Source organism: Mesocricetus auratus, unplaced genomic scaffold (genome assembly GCF_017639785.1).
Source record: "Mesocricetus auratus isolate SY011 unplaced genomic scaffold, BCM_Maur_2.0 Super-Scaffold_100676, whole genome shotgun sequence".
Classification (NCBI taxonomy): Eukaryota; Metazoa; Chordata; class Mammalia; order Rodentia; family Cricetidae; genus Mesocricetus; species Mesocricetus auratus.
Genome location: NW_024429266.1, coordinates 183,900,464 through 183,916,158, shown reverse-complemented (window position 1 = coordinate 183,916,158; position 15,695 = coordinate 183,900,464). Strand labels below are relative to the sequence as shown.

Sequence of the window (15,695 nt, the reverse complement as noted above, 5' to 3'; positions counted from 1 at the left end):
CTGTGAAACCTTCAGGAAGCGAAGCCTCGCTGGAGGAAGTGGGTCATTGGGGACCAGCTCTTGGCCTCACTTCATAATCCCGCTTTTTCTGATCTGTGGACCCAGTGTGACCACCTCATGCCACTGGTCCCAGGCATTCCCTGACACAGTGGACAACTGCTTCTTATCAGGGATTTGGTCACAGAAACAAGAAAAGCAAATAGTACAGTGAGGAAGACAATGGAGGGAGGGAGGGAAGGACAGCCCGGAATGGGGCTGGCAGCACAGGACTGCTGAGGGGAAACGGTGGAGGAAAGCGTCTCCGGGGTTGTGATGCTAGGAGGAACAAGTCATGGAGCAATCTAGAGCAGGGACCTGAGGCAAAGGGAGCTCAGGGCAGACGCTCAGGACACTCTCAAGTGATGTGAGCAGTTAAAACCGGAGAAACAGTAGGTAGGGAAAGCTTCCACACGGATGGGCCAGTAGGGGTGAGTCAGCAGAGGGACAGAAACACTGGGAAGTTGGAGCAGGGAAGGGGCATGATCTAGTTTATGCTGGCAGAGGATAGCGCTAAAGGCTCTGACTGTGTGTTGTCAGGGAAATGTGAGCATAGAAGTCATTCAGAAGGATGGGATGGTCAACTGCGATCATCAACTTGGGCTAAGAAACAGCAGATGTGGTGGTTTGAAGAATGACCCCCATAGGTTGTATATCTGACTGTTTGGTTCCCAACTGGAGAACTGTTTTGGAAGGATTAGGTGTGGCCTTGATGGAGGTGCCACTGGGGTGGGCTTTGATACCAGCCCCCGCTTCATCTTGTGGATAAAACCTAAGTTCTCAGCTATTTCGCCAGTGCCATGCCTGCTTTCCTGCCTTCTGCCTTGCTTCTCGATGTGATGCCATGACCTGAACCTGTAGCAAGCCCCTGGTTAAAAACTTCCTTTTGTGAGCCGGGTGTTGGTGGTGCACTCCTTTAATCCCAGCACTTGGGAGACAGAGGCAGGCGGATCTCTGTGAGTTCGAGGCCAGGCTGGACTGACAGCCTCCAAAACAATGCAGAGAAACCCTGTCTCGTAAAACCAAAAAAAAAAAAAAAACCAACTTCCTTTTGTAAGTTGCCTTGGTCATGATGTCTTTTCCCAGCAGTAGAACAGCATTTAAGATAGCAGAGGTGTCACGTCTGCTGCGCGGCCTGTGTCCGAGAACGTGCGGAGGGTGTCGGGGATTGATAACACAGAGACTCGTTCAATGATATAAAGAAAACTTTAAACAGGCTCCAAAAAGGTTCAAGAAAACCTCCTAAGAAAAGCTCCCACCAGAGAAGCTTCTGCTCTCTCCTCTACCCTGGCTGGTTCTGCTCTGACACCAGAGGTGGATGTGTGTGGGTTTTTGAAGGTGCGGTTAGTCTTTGGACAAGGTCGAGGTCAGGGCGGTTTCCGTGGGAAGGCCTTTCCCAGGAACTTATTGTATCGTTTTTAGTAAACATGTTTTTACTAAACATTGTCTTACAGCTGCCTACTCCCAGGCAGAAGGGGAAGTGGGTCTCTGCTCAAGGTCTGGTGTTCCCACACAGAGGAATGAACAACACCTCTGGATGGATCTCTGAAAATATCTCGAAAGAAAATCAACCAGGGAAGACAGACAGAATACACTTTGCTTCTTGGGATTCATGTTGTCCAGTTTTCACTTATATAGAAAATGCCTTCAGTTAGGTCCTCCATAAAGAAAAGAGATTATTGGGTTCCCAGGTCTGGAAGCTAGACGTCTAAGAGGAGCCGGACGCATTGACTCTGCCTCTTCAAGATCACCCTTAGCTGTGACTCATCATGGCACGTGACAGCACACATAAGACCCTGTCTCAAAAAATGAAAGAGACTAAGTGGGAGTAGGAGTAGATAGAGAAACCATGGAAGGGTCTGTCTGAGCCATCTCTTGGGAACTAACTAGGGTCCCCTAAGAACGGCTAGTTCCATCTGAAAGCTTGCCGGCAGTGGACTTGTCACCTTCTACTAGGCCCCACCACTTAAGGTCCAACCACACTGTGCTGTCCCTGCACAGACATGCAGGCTTCCAATCCATGAATCACTAGGGGACAAATGACATGAAAGCCTTAGTGGTTAGACTGTGGATTGCAGCGCCAGAAGAGACGCACCAAATAACCATGGCACCATGACACACACCACATGCCTCCCTGTGTGATACTCTCTGTATGGGTAGCCCAGACAACACCACATACAATGTTGACACACAATGCCATTTACCTTACATGGTCTCAGATTTCACTGTGCTTTGGCTACCTAAAGAAGAGAGAAACAGAGAGTCATTGATTGGATCTAGAGCACGGGACAGGAAGGAGCCTCTACCCTTAAGAATCTACCATGTCTGATCACTTCCCATTGGCCACAAGTCGGTTTACACATCCACTCTGGCTACAAAGGAGCCTAAGAAATAATGACGTCATTCCAGGAAGCCCAGTGACAGAATTTTCAGAGGGTCAAGGATCAAGGGGAGATTGCTCCAAGTAGCTTCTTCTGCCCTAAACGTCATGTTCCTCCTCCCTGTGGGCCTCTCAGGCAGCTTAGCCCCTTAATTTATGTACAGAAACTACAGCATAATTAATTGTTCTTGACCTTCACAACATCCCATGAGCTAAGTGTCTGGTCATATTTCATCCTTGAGAGAGCCAGGACTCAGAAAAATGGAATCGTGCAGTGGTCACAGGTTGCTGGTCATATGGCATTTGAACTCAGATCCCCTCGCCTTTCACTAGCAGGACACTATGGATAATTGTGACATGAGTGAGGAGTGTCCAGGCACTTACCCCATGACCACTACGACTTCCCAGGAACAAGAGTGGCTACAGATAGTGTGACTTGAGCTGGGCATGTGGCTCTGTGGCAGAACACATGCTTAGCATGCGCGAGGTCCATTCCTAGCAGCTTCAAAAATAAAAATATAAACGACTGTGACCCGATAGCATACAGGCAATCCCATTACCTCAGTAAAGAAGAAAAATCCTCCTCCCACCCCAGTATGTCTGTCTGTGTGTGGTCCAGAGAAATGAGAAGTAGGATTCAGAGGCCAGGACAGACCCTGGGACCTAGTGGTCTGATGCAGGTGGCATTCCCCAGCACAGCCTCCTTTTTCCCAGCTACATCTATGATGATTGACAGGTGATCTGTGGTGATTGGCAGGTGATCTGTGGTGATTGACAGGTGACCTATGGTAATTAGCAGGTGACCTATGGTAACTAGCAGGTGTGTACACTACACAGTTACCAGGTGCTCTTAGCATCGTCCCTCATGACCCTACCCTCAGTGAGTCCCAAACTATCATATCATCTGACACAAGATTTCCTTTCTCAATCTTCCTCAACTCTGAGGCACCCTAGGAATACAATGTTTCCCAGATTCCTGCCCGTGACATACAATTCCTCCATGATCTTCCCAGAGTTTCCAGACCTCCCAGTCTACTTCAATACCCCTCACCCTTCACTGGGCCATCCAGGCAGCCAGGCACACGTGTTCGTGATGTGGCCTCTCGGCTCCCTCCAGAGCTCATTGAGGGGCTCCCTATGGTCCTGGCTCACTCCACCTAGAACAGGAGTCCGTGAGAAAGGAAGAAAACCAGGAGACAAGAATTGAAGAATCTGGGACCTCAGGAGTCCTCACAGAGGGAGGCTGGTCAACAGATAGATGCTGTGAGGAACAGAACAATGAAGAGACTGTGATGCCAACATCCCACAAAACCTTCATGCACCTGGGTTCCTGGAGCAGAGCCAAGATCCGCTCTGGAGTCTGGAGACTGGGAAGGTATACCATGCAATTCACATTTGCTTCCTCTGTTAGTAAAGATCAATAAGCCATAGCCTGCAGGCCACAGCCAGCCAGCAGCCAGGCTTTCTGGCTAATCCCACCAGGACCCTGAACGGTACCACCAAAGCCACCAGCTTCCCCTGGTCAGACACAGATGTGTTTCTGATGCCAGGGTACCAGACACTCCACTACCTTACTCTGCCCTGACTCCCCTTTCCCAGCTTCAGGAGAATTTTCAGTCACTTCTCTTAATGCTCAAAAATGATTCTTGAGTACAACATGGACAAGTGACCATATTTTGTTTTGTTTCAAACGTGTGATGCTCCTGCCTCTACCTACCTCCTTTAGCAAATCCCACCAGCATTACTGGTCTCCTCTGGGCATCTGTTTCCTGTAAACTAATGAGGAGGAGGTAATGACAAGGGCGTCTATGTCAGGGGACTATCAAGAAAATACATGTCGTTCATGACAGGGCTGTGGCCAAGGCCTCCCAAGCCCACATCGACCTGAAGGGCCATCCCTTCCTACAGCAGGCAGACTTAAGTAGGTGGAAGGCGTCTGGGAGACTCCTGGCTGCACAGTTACTTTGGGAATGCTGAAGGAAATACAGGGTGTTGTTGTATCACTTCAAAGGAATTCTGATCTCTTTCAAAGGGATTTAGGGCATGCTGGGAGCACAATGCCCGGAAGGTTACTCGTGGCCCATCAAAACAGACGATGTGTCTATTGCCTTCCCTTGCTTCCCAAGAGAGTTGGTCATGAAATCTTGCTGAAGTACCCCACCCCTGCCCGCAATACCTGACTCACTGCCTCCAAAGAAAGTTCTAGAAAACTTAGGCCTCCAGCGCCCCCAGCAGTCACTACAAGACTATCCCTAGGTGGCCTGGCCAGAAGACCTAAGGATGGCCAGCCACTCAGCACTGTTGGGGTATCCTTAATGATTCTCAGAAGGACTCTGAAGCCAGCGACAGGCCTGAACTAGACGTCATTACACTTGGGTGTGAGATAGGCCCCAGACTCTGCCTATTTGGATGACCTTAAGTCGACCTGTCACCCGGAGAAATGGCACTTGACTGAAAAGCTTCACAGCCTGAGAGCATGCAGGTACATGAGTAGTGAGCCCATGTCCCACAGTCCCATTCCTCGCCAAGTGCCTCCAAACAGGCTTTCTGGGATGATCTTGGAGCTCAAATCCATGCGAGGCCACACATCTTCTCGTCAGGGTCTCCAAATCACTCATATCTGGGACTTACTGGTCCTCAGGAGACCGGGTCTTGTGTAAATGGTAGGAGTCTAAAGCCTGAGACTCAGAGACCTGGAGTAATTTGCCCAAAGATCCCCAAACTAGCCAATTAGCTGTGAAACCGGAGGGGGACTGACCTCCTCCATCTCAAAGGGACAGAGTTTGACTGCTGATTCAACCTGAGGCTGGAGACAGGATACCTGAGCTGGATATTGGCCTCTGGGTAGAGCTTTGCTCTCTCTGGCTCCATTTTCCTCAGCTGTGGTATGGACAGAATGAAGAGCATTCAGTCTGGTTCACACTCGAGCCTGGGTGTGTCAGTGAGCACCTGGCTTGGGTGAGGCAGTCAGTCTCTGCAGTAGCTACAACAGAAACCTACAGTCTCTGACCGCCAGGAGTGTGAACTTAAGAACCATGGACTGAACTTGAGGGGAACAGCATCACAGTTGACCGCTCTTCTTTTTTTAAAGATTTATTTATTTATTATGTATGCAGCGCTCTATCCGTATACATGCCTGCCCTCCAGAAGGCATCATATCTCATCATAGATGGTTATGAGCCACCATGTGGTTGCTGGGAATTGAACTCATGACCTCTGGAAGAGCATCCAGTGTTCTTAAATCTCTGAGCCATCTCTCCAGCCCCTTGACCACTCCTTGTGGTGTTACCCATGATGGTTTGCAAGAATGATCTCTCAAGGGGGAAGAAGCCAGCCCAGTATGACAACTGTAATATTCTGACTGAATTCCATTGCAGTCTCTACCTTGGGTCTGGAGGAGGCAGAGGTAAGAAGTCCCACTCCTACCTGAGTAGCTATTGGCATTTGATTGCTACCTAGTGACAACAGAGTAACACCTAGTCTGCTGAACACACTCCAGGACAGGCCTCATGCCCAGGAGTAGTTGCCCAACACAAACTGGACTCCATGGTTTGGATTTTTTGTTTGTTTGTTTTTTATAGAGAGAGAAGGAAGAAGGGAGAAAGTGCAGTAACATGGAGTTGGGTAAATAGGAAAATATCTGGGATGAGTTAGGGAAGGGGTCTGAATATGATCAGAATATGTATGAAATTCTCAAAAGTGGTAAAAAATTTAAAATTTTAAAAACTAGAATATAAGGTAAATTTACTAAGATTCTCTTAGCCAGGGCTAATGGGGCACATCTATAGTTCCAGCACTAAGAGACTGAAGCAGCAGAATTTGAAGTTTTAAGCTACATTGGGCAACCAGGGAGACCACATCTCAAACAAACAAACAGAAGAACTTTCTTAGCTGCAAGTGACCAAAAATAGAACAAATACTAGGTCATAGGGGTGAGAGGGGATGGGGAGAGGCCGCCTTCTGGTGTAACCTGGTGGGGGCACCCATCCCAAAAACTTGGCTCTTCCCGTCTCTCAACTCTAGGGATGCTGATGACCACTTTAGACATGCATAGTAAGAGATTGTTTCTCATTCACTGGTTAATTTGCCTACAAAATGAATAAAATTAATTGAGCCAGATGAAAGGAATCATGATACGGTGGGTTAAAAGGAACCTGCCCCTGTATTCTGCCTCGGTTGGATTCAATGACTTTGTCCTTGGTTCCGTGAACCTGATGTCATTGGACATCCATCAGAATCTGTTCCCATCTCATTTCACCTTGTTAGCATCTAAACCACAATCTCAGAGCCAGCTACTTGGGTGACGTGGGGCTGGGAGGACTGGAGCCACTCTCACACCACACAGAGGGATATATTCTAAGTGAATTACGAGCCTGCTTATCTAAAAATGAAAAGTAAGCACTCAAAGAAAGCGTGGGCAGAGGCCAGGCATGGCGGCACATGCTTTCAGTGCCAGCACTTGGAAGGCAGAGGCAGGCAGATCTGTGTGAGTTCTGTATAGCCAGAGCTACACAGAGAGAACCTTCTCAAAAAAGGGGGTGGGGGTCTTAGGGTTTCTATTGCTGCAAAAAGGGAGGAGAAGAAAGGACAGGAACTCAGCAGGGCAGGAGCCTAGAGGCAGGAGCTGATAGAGAGAGAGGCCATGGAGGAGTGATGAGTATGTGATTGCTCCCTGTGGCTTGCTCAGCCTGCTTTCTTATAGAACCCAGGACCACAAGCCCAGGGATGGCTCCACCCACCATGGGCTGGACCCTCTCCCATTGAGCTCTGACTGAGAGCTGGATCCCATGGAGGCATTTCCCCAACTGAGGCTCCTTCCTCTGATGACTCCAGCTTGACCCAGCCCGTACAGAAAGAAAGGGGGGTGAGGGAAAAGTTCTTCTGTGACCTTGGAGTAAAAACTGACAGATAAATTTAACTGTAACACACACATACTCACATATAACCTTAGAACACAAAGTAGATAAAATAAAAAAATAACAGGGAAAGTATTTGTAGCCGATATAGAGACAGTTATTTATTTTCCAGAACACTAAAGGTTTTCTAAGAGTAAAAGAAAAAAACCAACTGCCCTCTAAAAAGGAGAAGCTGAAAAAATGAATAATTTACATTAAACAAATATAAATACTCTCAATTTTGTAGAAAAACAAAATGCCATGCTTGCCCTTGCTCTTTTTAGGAGAAATACAAATTAAAACTACATGCAATAAGATAACCTTTTAGACTGTCAAAAGTTTGACAATGTGTTCATTCTGCTGTAGGGCAAGGAACTTTCCATACACTGCTGGAGGAACTACAAAATGGTGTAATTCTTACAGGAATTGGGCAATGTTTAGCAAAATTACATATACATCTAAACTTTGGCCCACAGTTTATCTAGGAATTTGTCCCATGAATTAAAAAAAAAAACAGAAAAACACACAAGGCAAGACCTTCTGTAGTAGTAAATACAGGAAAATACAGGAAACAACTCAAGTACCGGCAATACGACTCAGCAGGTAAAGATGCCTGAAGTCAAGCCTGGCGGCCTGAGTTCAGTCCCCAGAGCACACATGGCGGAAGGAGAGGACTGACTCCCATGGATTGTCCTCTGACCTGACAGGTATGTACCATGGAACACCTCATTCCTTCACCACCATCCCACACACAAGCACAAACTAAGTAATTTTTTTAATCAAAGGAAGAACAAGATGAATAGGATACTCCCATCTTTCCAAGAAGGGGCCTAAGAATAAAAAGAGTACATAGATCTTCCTTTTAGTAAAACAAAACAACCTAAAGAGTTACCTATAAAGGGCTGTGTTAGGTCTCAAACCCTGGGACAAGTCTCTGAGGTGACTATTTAACACAGCAAAGAAATCCCTACCTGTTACAGGTTATGACTGTAACAGGTGGGGTCCCCAACTCTCCAGTCCAGGGGCTGGGCTGCCCTTCCCCCATAGGCTCTTCCCTATATAATCCAGCCATTTTGCTTACCCACCCCTCTTTCCCCTTTCACCCTCTTGACTGCTGCACCTGGTTCTCTCCCCCTTCGCTCTGCCCCTCCCCCTCTCCTCACATGGCTCAGGGTCATTCCACTCTGGACTCTCCCAGATGACCCTGTCTCTGCCTGTGGCTATGCTCTCTCTCTCTCTCTCTCTCTCTCTCTCTCTCTCTCTCTCTCTCTCTCTCTCTCTCTCTCTCTCTCTCTCTCTCTCTCTCTCTCTCTCTCTCTCTCTGGTTTTTCAAGACAGGATTTCTCTATTGCTTTGGAGGCTGTCCTGGAACTTGCTCTGTAGACCAGGCTGGTCTCAAACTCACAGAGATCCGCCTGCCTCTGCCTCCCGAGTGCTGGGATTAAAGGCGTGCGCCACCAACGCCCGGCTTGCTCTCTCTTTTTTATACAACAAACTTTCTCCTCCACCACACTTAGGAGCAGTCATATCCTTCCTTTTTGCTTCTTTTTTTTTCACTCATCTGGTGCAGAAACCTGGGAACGGCATAAATGAGCTCGCCTTTCAAGGGTTTGGCCTCTCCTAGCTGAACCAAACTGCCGGTTTTGCCCTCCTGGGTATGGATCACTTGCCAGTGCTGGCTTCTGCTACCCAACATGTTTGACCCCACTATCTCTCCTGCTTGATAAATGTTCTCTCTCTGGCTCCTGGAACCTGCTATGGCCTTTGGGGTTCCCACCATGTGGGCACCTCTCAGCTATGCCCTTCAGGGTCTCAGAGTGAAATTCCTGTCACCACACGCCCACCTCTACTCCTCTACAGACGGATCCACCGCCCCTCCCCTTCCTTCTCCCCCACCCCCGCTTCCCCCCCACACCCGCTCTACTCTCCCACTCTCTCTCTGACCATGGGCTCCTCCCACTCAAAGCCTATGCCTTCAGCTCTTGCTTGTCTACTCACGTCTCAACACTCCCTCGCAGTGACGCAATGACGTCATGACGCCTCACTGCTTCCTTTTTCGTTGCAGCACAGCCTGGCCACAATGCAAACTTGACACTGGTCTCTAAGCCCAAAGGATGGCACATTTGACTACCAAATCCTTACTGATCTTGACAGATAGTGCCAACACATGAGCAAATGGTCTGCCTGTGTGTGGGCGTCCTTCAATGCCTGGTCTTACCCTCCCTCTGCACCCCAAGCCCGTTCACCAGGTTCCCTTGACAAAGCCAAACCCCCTTCTGAAGCTGACCAGGAACCCGGAGCCCTCTGCCTCCACTTTTTTACTTCGGCATAGAGGATGTGGCCGCACCCCAGGCGCCTCCTCAGCCTGACTCTCTTCCTCAGCCTCAGCCTCATCCTGCTGCACCCTCTCAGCCAGCTCCCTGCCCCAATCCTAACTCAACCTCAGCCGCACCCTCCTCGTCTCCTCCCACAGCTCGCGTCTGCTCCCACACTGATGGCCTTCATCCCCTACGGAAAGGGTCAGGTCCCAGTGGTCTCCATGTACATGCCCCTTTTTGTATGGCTGACCCCTCCCAGATAGAAAGGCCCCCTGATTCTTTCCCTGATGACCCTTCTAACTCCACCAAGAATCCAGGCGCCTTACTCACTCCCATAGCCTCCCCTGGTGTGACCTGGTGTTATTATTCCCTCTGCTCTCACCCCTGACAGGAAGGAAAGGGTCTGGGCAGCTGCTCAACCCACGATGATGAGGTGTCTCTTCACAGCAATAGAGCCCTCCTAGGACTCAGGATTAAGGGGTAGACAGATGTCTGTGAGTCCAAGGTCACCCAGATCTACACAAGATTGATCCCGTCCTAAAGAGAAGCGTCTCACACAAAGATGATCTCAGCACCTGAGATCACACGCCTTTAATCCCAGCGCTAGAGGGTATAAAAGATAAAAGCAGTGTCTTCACTAGTCAGTATCAAGCATTCATTCTCCAGCCACATTGAGGATAGGGAGACATTGAAGTCTCGGGATTCTCCAGCCACGCTGAGGAGAGGTCACAGTCTGAGGTTTGGTGGAGCCAGGATCGCATTTCAGTCTGAGGTAGAGTGAGCTAGGGCCAGCTGCTTTGCTTTTCTGATCTTCAGCTGGAAGCTTGAACCCCAATATCTGTCTCTGGGTCATTTCTTTATTGCGCTACACATATGTCCCTGGTCCCTTTCTTTGGGACTAGAGAAAGACCTGAAAACTTGAGCAGGTGCCCTGAGACTCAGATCCACCACAGCATTTGATGAACAGCCAGCTAGGAGGTGGAGCCAGCTAGGCGCTGCTTCTGTCAATCTGTCTGTCTGTCTGTCTGTCTGTCTGCCTGCCTGCCTGCCTGCTTTATGTGTGTGAGCGTTTTGCCTGAATGCAGGTGTGTGGACCATATTTGTAACTGGTACCTACACGGGTGAGAAGAGGGTGTCAGATCCCCTGAGCCTGGAGAAGATCCTAAGCTGCCGTGTGGTTGTTGGGAATCAAACCCAGGTCCTCTGGAAAGGCAGCCAGTGCTCTTAACCACGGAGCCATCTCTCCAGCCCCAGACTATTTCTTCCTCCACACTCCTCGTCTGCACTGCCACCTACCTCCTTCTGCTTCCTCGAGGAACTGGGAACTGTCTGTTAGCACAGGGGCACCTCTCTCCCTTTCTCCTCATCCTTTCTGCCCTTGCTTTCTGCCACAGGTTAAGGGTTCAGGGCGGGGGTGGGCTTCAAACTTTTCTCCTGAGAGATGGGAAATTAGCCAGGCTTTTGAAGGTAAAGTGTGACCCTGGCCAGCAGTTGACCTGTCCATACCCTGGGACTTGCCTTCCACCAGCCAGCATTCACACACCCTTCCTTCCGGGAGCATATGGATGGAAGGAGCAAATTCCTGAAAGAGATCTGATGGTAGTTTGGGGAAGCAGATTCACTCTCTTTCCTTTCCTTCCCCTTCCTTTTCAGGGCTATGGCATCCCATAGCCAGGATGTGTGGGGCCTCTCTCCCCGTTCTACTGGTGTTAGTTAAATTTCTGTCGTGGTATAAAGTGCACACATTAACATAGCTCTGAGCCCAGACTTAAGCTTAGAAGGCAGCTAACGGACCACATTTAGTCTAGATGCACGGGCTTTCCTGGTAACAAATGGCCCACATTCTCACCAGCCACCAACCATGGGTAGAGACAAGATGAAGACCTCCTCCCCCAGTGTGGTTATTTACAGTCCTCAGCATGGCTGGATCCTTAAAGCAGCACCATACTCAGACTTCCCTGTACTGTTGGCATGTGTTCATACACCAGCATCTTCCTTCCTCCTTCCAGACACCTCCTGGATAAAGGGGCAGACTAGGACGCAGCCCCGAGACTCGCCAGCACTGTGGGTGCCATCCAGCTAACTAACAAGAGAACATCCCTCCACTTTACCACCATGATCTATTTACCCCTGCTTCTGCACCATTATGCTCTAACTGCTCTCATCTCTGCCCTGTTAATTTACTGTACACAGCCCCAACCCCAAGGGTACGGAGACAACTCCCCAGCTAAAAAGGCAACCCCTTGAGCTTTAAGTCACCCACTCACACTTCTCACCTGAGTGAGTGTAAAACCAAAACCACAGCCGTTCGCGCAAACAAGCTGACCCTCTGAAGCATGCCATCCAATAGTTCAGGTATTATTTTTCACTTATTTTTTAAGAGATTCTTGGGAGAGTAACTTCACCACATGAAGATTAAAATAACCTCAAAAATACTCATGAGAAAAGGAAAAATTCAGGTACTTTGCTGCATGGCCCTGAAATGCAGGCAAAAAGCATTTGATCTACATCCCCAACAGGAGAACGGTTAAGCACAGAAGATTTGGGAAGGCAATCCAGGGTCTCTGCTTCCTGTGACCATGTGAGACTCACCGAGGGATGGAAGGATGTCTGTGTAGAGTGGGAAGGAACTCTCCAGCCCATCAGCTCTTAAGGACTCTGAAAATGGATGAGACAGACGCTTCTGCACACCCCAGCAGCCCTGATACTTGTCTCTTCATTTAGCATCCCTAGGATCACACACTAAAATGCATCCTCGGTAACTAAGGTATAACCCGAGAATCCCAAAACAGTGAGGTTAATATGGCACTGTAACACTGCCTGACCTGAGTACAAACTGGGTGGGAAACCTTTGGCCAAAGGATGAATGTGTAAACTACAACTACAGTATGGCTGAACCAGTTATGTAAGAGACCAGGAAATGAACCAAAGTGGAAGGACATTGAAGGATAAGATGGCTCTCCTAGAACAAACATAACCATGACTTCCTGGTTCCCAGCCTCTTCTGGAAACATTGTTGACATAATCATGTTACACTTGCTTAACCCTTATTTTTTTTAATGTTGTAACATTTGTATCTTCTAGTATAGGTAACAATTTCAAACTAAACTCCTCATGATTCAGGGATTTCAACCAACTCCTATTATAGAAAAGCCAAGCTGCCCCCACCCCCTAAGGCAGTATGTAGGGAAGCTTGTGGTCCCTCTTAAGCAGAGACTATACTCTCATCTACATGAAACTAGTTAGAAAAAAATTGATTGGTCATCACCTTTCCACGCCCCCCCACACACACACACACACAAAGATCGTGGGGCCACAGCTCTCAGTGTAGGGACTGGGGGAAGCTACCTCAAGACTAACATGAGAAAGAAATCACAATAATTATTTATACATGGACAGGGGGCCACATGAAGAAAATAACAAAAGGAGGGAATGAAGTCTTGTGGGACATGAGGAATACAGTTCCCGGTCACTCTCTCCCCCACCCCATGCTACAGCATTCCCTGCTCGGGGACAATCAGAATCCATGTTTCTTCTCCAATCATAGAGCTTCAGTGATGTAACTAAAGGTGAAGAGCATTCTCTGAAGACCCAAGGGCATCACGGGGCAGCTCGCACGGCTGCTCGTATCTAAATCTGTCTCCTGTCTTGATTCCCTCTTCCCTTATGGGGATTCCCAAACTCCTCAATTCCACATCACTCAGCCCCACATCACGATAGACTCCTGCCTTCCTGACACCTTCCCAAACAGGTACAACTTTCAACATGCCGAGCTATCCCTGTTTGCTGAACAAGTAATCCTAAGCTTTAATGACCCAAATGACTGTGTTAACCCACGAACTTTCAATAATACAGGAAACTCAGGCCTCAGAGTCAGCTGCTGGGACATTGCCTTCAAGATGGCGAATAACCAGAGCCTGAAGCAAGGGACTACATTACAGGACTGAGTATTCCCAATAAACCGGACAGAGAAAATCAAAAGGCGGCAGCTCTCTACTGCCCAAGGAAGGGTCCACATTGCTCATTAGCATTGTCACAACACAAAAGAAAAACCGCAATGTCTGGAGTCCTTGATGTCCTGAAGATTAAGAAAAAGGATACTTCAGATCCCCTAAAGCAGAAACCTAAGCAGGCCGGGCGACACCAACCTTGACTTACAGACAGAGTCATCTACAAAAAGCAAAGTGATGTCATCGGCATCATAAATCCAAAGAGAACCTGAGACACTGCTGCTGGCAGCTCAAGCCATTGTTACTGAGACTCCTGCTGATGTCAGAGCCAGCCCCCTGGCACGCTGGCCAGCAGCTGTGTTTGGCTGTTACTGGAGCCACTCAGATTGCTGGCTGCTTCCCTCCTGGACCTTCTCTAACCAGATCCAAGTAGCCTTCAAGGGCCACGCCTTCGGGTGGTGAATGATCCCAGTGCTGACCACCAGCCCTTCACAGAAGAGTCATGTCACTTGCCTACCGTCGATCGGTATAACACAGATTCTCCCAACTGTGAGGACATTGTCATCCCATGCAACAAGGGAGCTCGCTCAGTGCTGGCCTGACAAGTTTTATGCATGCAATGCAACCGTCCCCAGTCACTAGCCTTCTTCCCGCTAAAGACTCGAGAAATAAAACCTCTTTGTCTCATGAATATAATTGTGCTGTGTTTGTATTCAGTTTTTGTGTGACTGTGTGTCATTTTATGTTAACATGCAACAAAACTCAATTTGCCCCTAAATTTCCCCCAAATAACTGAGGAACAAAACCATTAGATTCCTGCTTAACAGTTTTCTTTTGTGTCTTTACACAGTCTTAATTTATAACCATCATTGTGTTTGGGGGTTTTGTTTACATTTTTTAAAAGTATGTGTTTAGGAGGTCCTCTGCAAGTATGAAAGCAGGTACCCATGAGAGTTAGAAGGGGGTTGGGAGCTGGAGTTCCAGGCTGTTGTGAGCTGCACAACATGAGTACTGAGAACAGGTGTACCCTACAAAGAAACACACCGCACACATCCCAGTGACCTACTTCCTCTGGCCAGGCCCTACTTCCTCATACCTAATCGGCTATTAACCCATCAACCCACTGATGACGTTATCAGGTCACCTCTCAGAAACCCATCAGCCAGCAGTCAAGCCTTGAAGGGGTGAATTTAGATTCAACCCTAATGAGAGTCAAGACTGACGTCTGGTGCCATTGGCTACTTCCTCCTCATTGAAATATTCCTTCCAGGAGTCAAAGGCTTAGCAACCCAGGTCTTAAAAAATTATAAAAATCAGGAAGCTAGCTGGCCGTGGCGGCACACACCTTTAATCACAGGAGGCAGAGACAGGCAGATCTCTGGGAGTTTGAGGCCAGCCTGGTCTACAGAGTGAGTTCCAGAACAGCCAGGGCTACACAGAGAAACCCTGTGTAGCCAAATAATAATACCCAGGCAGCTTAGAAACCTGTGATCCACAAGCTCTGGTGACACACCTTGCATGAATTGCCATCCATCCCCGAGTGGGCTTTTCAGTTAGTCAACCTACGCTTCTGTAGTAACCTCAAAAGAGCGACCAATGCCACCAGGCCTTTGAAAGTGGAATGGTTTCTCTGGTCATTGTTTGCACCCTGAGGTAAAGAGATCCCTGTTCAAATCCCCCCAGGAAGCTATCACAACAGCTGAGGCAGGAGAAATGTACCAAGTCCTTCATTACCCAACCATATGGTCCCCCTCTAGCTGTCTTTCCCCAACCCCCCACCCCCGCCTCCACCACCGGCCCAGGCCTCAGCTATCCCAGACGTCCAGGCCTTGTCTCCTCTGCCTCCCTGGCCACTGCCAGCGCCCTGCGGTCTAGAAATGAGCCTATCATTGACTCTGCCCTTCCTACCTCTCTCCACTTCTGGATTCTGCCTCAGATGATATGGAAGCCTTTTCCTTTAACTGTCTAACACTGGAACCAGGGCTGAGCTTGTGTTCAGTGGCTCCCTGGGAGGGGCTTTCTCTCTACATCCCACAGCCCCTGCCCTTAACTGAGGGCAGCCCCAGCCAGACTTTCTGTAGCAGTTTTGTCTAGAGAGGCCCCAGGGCTCTGCTCG

At 48.7% G+C, this 15,695-nt stretch overlaps 1 long non-coding RNA gene across 1 annotated transcript; it reads right to left on the bottom strand.

Annotated features, from left to right (window-relative positions):
- Positions 1-1,456: 1,456 nt before the first annotated feature.
- On the bottom strand, positions 1,457-3,733 carry LOC110343520. Its single transcript, XR_002385826.2, has 3 exons — positions 2,801-3,733; positions 2,241-2,276; positions 1,457-1,832 (listed from the first exon to the last, which is right to left on the bottom strand). It is a non-coding gene; the product is annotated as an uncharacterized LOC110343520 (long non-coding RNA).
- Positions 3,734-15,695: the final 11,962 nt, after the last annotated feature.